Here is a 5,390-nt window from a genome sequence, read left to right on the forward strand (position 1 = left end):
CTTCCCAGCATGCTTTGGGGCCAGTTCCTGGTCTGATTGGTCAGTCCAGACGGACATTAGCTTGTTTTGATTGGAGAAGGGTCCGTCAAACTACGTCATACGCATTTGTGTCCCTCTGACACGTTAAGGGAGGGAGTTACGTGCACGACGGAGCCTGATTCTATTGGTTTAGAGGATTAAAACGAGCTGTCAATCACCCAGATTGGCCATTTTTTATTTTTTTATTCAACACAAGTTTTTATTAGACCAATAGTGACATGTAAATAAATTAAATGGGTTTAATCATTTTTTATATTTTAATTCAACACAAGTTTTTATTAGACCAATAGTGACATGTAAATAAATTAAATGGGTTTAATCATTTTTTATTTTTTTAATTCAACACAAGTTTTTATTAGACCAATAGTGACATGTAAATAAATTAAATGGGTTTAATCATTTTTATTTTCTTAATTCAACACAAGTTTTTATTAGACCAATAGTGACATGTAAATAAATTAAATGGGTTTAAACATTTTTTATTTTTTTAATTCAACACAAGTTTTTATTAGACCAATAGTGACATGTAAATAAATTAAATGGGTTTAAACATTTTTTATTTTTTTAATTCAACACAAGTTTTTATTAGACCAATAGTGACATGTAAATAAAATTAAATGGGTTTAATCATTTTCTATTTTTTTATTCAACACAAGTTTTTATTAGACCAATAGTGACATGTAAATAAAATTAAATGGGTTTAATCATTTTCTATTTTTTTATTCAACACAAGTTTTTATTAGACCAATAGTGACATGTAAATAAATTAAATGGGTTTAATCATTTTTTATTTTTTTAATTCAACACAAGTTTTTATTAGACCAATAGTGACATGTAAATAAATTAAATGGGTTTAATCATTTTTATTTTCTTAATTCAACACAAGTTTTTATTAGACCAATAGTGACATGTAAATAAATTAAATGGGTTTAAACATTTTTTATTTTTTTAATTCAACACAAGTTTTTATTAGACCAATAGTGACATGTAAATAAAATTAAATGGGTTTAATCATTTTCTATTTTTTTAATTCAACACAAGTTTTTATTAGACCAATAGTGACATGTAAATAAAATTAAATGGGTTTAATCATTTTTTATTTTTTTATTCAAAACAAGTTTTTATTAGACCAATAGTGACATGTAAATTAAATTAAATGGGTTTAATCATTTTTTATTTTTTTAATTCAACACAAGTTTTTATTAGACCAATAGTGACATGTAAATAAAATTAAATGGGTTTAATCATGTTTTCTTTTTTTAATTCAACACAAGTTTTTATTAGACCAATAGTGACATGTAAATAAAATTAAATGGGTTTAATCATGTTTTCTTTTTTTAATTCAACACAAGTTTTTATTAGACCAATAGTGACATGTAAATAAAATTAAATGGGTTTAATCATTTTTTATTTTTTTAATTCAACACAAGTTTTTATTAGACCAATAGTGACATGTAAATAAAATTAAATGGGTTTAATCATTTTTTATTTTTTTAATTCAACACAAGTTTTTATTAGACCAATAGTGACATGTAAATAAAATTAAATGGGTTTAATCATTTTTTATTTTTTAATTCAACACAAGTTTTTATTAGACCAATAGTGACATGTAAATAAATTAAATGGGTTTAATCATGTTTTACCCATAGTAATGTTAAATGGCACAGATAATGCCAAACTAGAGTCTCTTCACTAAAACCTGTGTCATTTTACTCAGACTACGCACAGCTAATGTCCACATGTTGTCACATGACTTCCATGAGTTTTTAAGCTCCTAATGCACATTTTTAAAGGTGATATTTATTTTAAAATGCAATATTTCTTTGGGCAAGGGGAAAAAAATACTTTATTTATTGTGGCTCCTATCTGTATTTACTCTGGCACAGTGGTATCTACAGTGAAACGTGTAATTGCAGAGATATACTCCATTTAGTTTGGGCATGTCATTTTTGAACAGGTACCCCAGAAACTTCAGTTTTTTTATTTTGAACCAAAAGTGTTGTAAAAGCTGAGGCTCTGGCAGAAATCTCCGATGTTCTGGTTCCATGTAGTTTCATGTCGTTGGTTAAAGGTTTTTTTTCCTAGACAATGAATAGCTGTAATGTTAAACTGGATTTATTGCGTTTATGTCTAAATATTGTCATACGTGGTGTTAAAGATAAATTGTTTCCCATAACTTAATGGAGATTAAATACTTTACAGTGTAGCAGATGCAAAATTGAAATCACACAGCGTTCAGAGACAGTAATCGTTTCACCATTTGTCTCCATCCTTGTTTGTGTATGTTTATAATTTGTGGATTTGCAACGACTGACATCCCATAGCAGCAGAAAGCAAACAGCCAAATAATGGCAACCAGTGTGTAAAATAAATGAGCATGTGCTGTGTTGTTTTATACTGTAGGGTCACCTCAATCTGCTGAATTCTAATCCTCACTTATTTTGCTTGTGTTGTTTTGTCTCTTGCTGCTTCATACAAGTCAACAGAGAAAACTGTAGTGAAACATTGTCTGCACGACTCTGTTGTGGAAACATGTATCACTGGTGTTCTCTGCATGGACGGAGCAGGTCACATGGTCCTGTGTCAAATGTGTGTGTACGGTCAATGCTGGAGGTGTGTGTGTGTGTGTGTGAGCATAATCAGCACCAACCGAGAGCAGAGACCAGTGTGAGGCGAGCTTCACTGACACTGATTCAATCACGTCTGACTCACCTGGAAGAAAAACACTTCAAGCTTCAAGTAAGCAACATGGATTGTGGACTTTGAAAATACTTGGATTTTGGGCTTGCAGCAGTTTTCCAGGAGCCGGGCTCACACCAGAGATGCAGTCTGGGAAGGATGTAATCACCTCCCACTACAAGAGGCGGGACCAGTGGATGCAAATGAACAGACCTCTGTACACGATACACGATATTTTCTCAGACGAGACGAAACATATTCATCGACAAACTTTTTTTCCACGACAAAGACGAGACGATGGCACATCTCTCTTTATCACACGTGAGTTCATGTGCGTCCGTGCTGTTGCTGCGACGCCAACGACATGAAACGACATGAAACGACATGGAACTAGAACACCGAGCCTCAGCTTTGACAACAGTGTTGGTTCACAAGTCAAGGACAGGTTTCATCATTTGTAAATGTGTCTCTTTAATCATCATTTTTATCAAAGTTGCACTGAATCATTCAACAAGTGGATTTTCTTTCAGGTAATTATGGCATTTAATCATTATTAGAGATGTGTGAAACAACATAATAACATAATCATTTCATGTTTTTTGTTATTAAGACTTTAGTCACTAAAATGGTATGAGAATGTCAAAATATGACAAAGACTAATGAGGACATTTGAAGACTAAATAAAAAAATGAACACTTAGACCTACGACCAATCAGAACAATGATCTGGATGATCTGCAGGACGCTGTTCCTACACTGCAAGAACATATTTATCGAGGGCTATTGGGGCATTAACAGGTTTTCTCATGCCTTCATTTTCCCAAAAAACATCATTTTCAATTCCAAGGCAAATCCCAGGTTGTGTTGTAAACATGAAGAAAGATGAAATAAAGTTTCTCCATGGAGAGAAGACACGTCCACAGCTCACTCCTGTTTCCGATCACATTCCTTCTTCGTCTGCGTTTGTTCCTCCGTCAAAGGGATTCATTCATCTTGTGAGGTTGATTTGTTTTTGGCAGCTGATACTGAGAGAAGAGTAATGCGTCATCATTTTCCCACAGTAACAGCATCGCACTATAGCCAAGAGAATAACATCACGAAAGCAAAGTTTATAGAGAACCGATGCGAGCGCAGATGGTCTGCTTTTTCCATCATAATGACAGGTTCCTTCAATAAATGCAAGTAACAGCCTGTAGGATTTACATAGAAACCCTTTTGTTTCACTGTGGAACAAACTAACACACAGGGGGACGTTCATGGACAAGATTCTGGATCCTAGGCCACTCCCCATTTTCTCCATTTTGGGAACCACTGCCTTAAAGATTGAAGTTTCACAAGCTTGGATGAAGTTTTCCACGTGAAGAATCAAAACATGATCACAGCAGGAACCTTCTTCTGAGGAGTCACGAGGTGCATCACTGCAAACACTCCCGCCTCCTCCTCCCTCCACACTTAATGTCATTACTTCTGTGATTTGTTTCTGTTCATGTGCCGCAGAGTTGGGACGGGGTGAGTGAGAGGAGTCAGAGGGAGGGAGGGAGGAGGAAGAAGGACAAGGGAGTGAAATAAATGAATGAATGAGGGTGAAGCGAAGTGTGTGTGAGAGAAACAGAAGGCATTGGAGGAGCGATTAGTGCGGTGGTATCCATCACTGGAACTGCGCTGCTCGGGTCGATTGCTGCGGACACTGAGGAATACTTCATCTGGTCCCCATGAGAGGACACGGACACACACACACACACACACACACACACAACGCTCTAGCTCAAACTCCACCCTCTTCCTCCTCAGTTACCTGTACTTTTTTATTCCAGCATAAATTATCTCCATGTTTAACTTTGTTTGCTGGTTAAGGATTTTGACACTTTTCTACTTGCTCTCCGGTGTTCCAAGGGGTCCTTGAAATCCTTGAAAATGTGTGAATTAAAAATTAAAATTTCAAGAGCCTCAAAGGGTTTTGAAATCGCCCTATCACTCTAAAAAGTGCCCATGAAATAGCTATAACATGTGCACATTATAGCTATTTCGTGGCCACAAAGTAGTATTTTGTGACAATATTATCATTCCTGGACACCTGGGTAAGCAAATCGAGTGGCGTTGTGTTGTTACTGACAAGATGGTTCAGAGAGGACTCAGACGCAGAGGCCTTTTCATGGTCTTTATTGGCACTCGTTAACAAAACACAAGGCAGGTCCTCTTTACTGAGGGAAAACAAAAGCGAGGCTATGAAAACTATAACAAATGGAGAATGCAACGCTCTTCAAAAGAAACGTTGCAGAACTATGAACGAGGAACAAAAATCACTCTGAAGAGGAAACAAACTCAGACTATGGTTATCATGTAAAACTCAAACAGAAAACATTCCAAACAGAGGAAAACAAAGCTCTAAACACTTCAAAACGAAAACTCACTCAAAAGCACAATCCTATTGATTGGCGATCTTTAACTAACCAAGAACGAGGTCAATAACAAAACACAATCTAAATGATTGGATCTAATTAATCCAACTCATAAGCAGAGGTTGCGCTAGACTTTTTCGTTGTCTGTCATTTTGACTGACAGGGTCATAAAAATCCCGTCATAATCCATTTTTACCGGTCACTTTAAATGATAATAATGACATATTCAATTGCATTGTTCATATTGCAGTGGAATATGAACAGTTCACCTGTG

Source organism: Solea solea, chromosome 7 (genome assembly GCF_958295425.1).
Source record: "Solea solea chromosome 7, fSolSol10.1, whole genome shotgun sequence".
Lineage (NCBI taxonomy): Eukaryota > Metazoa > Chordata > Actinopteri > Pleuronectiformes > Soleidae > Solea > Solea solea.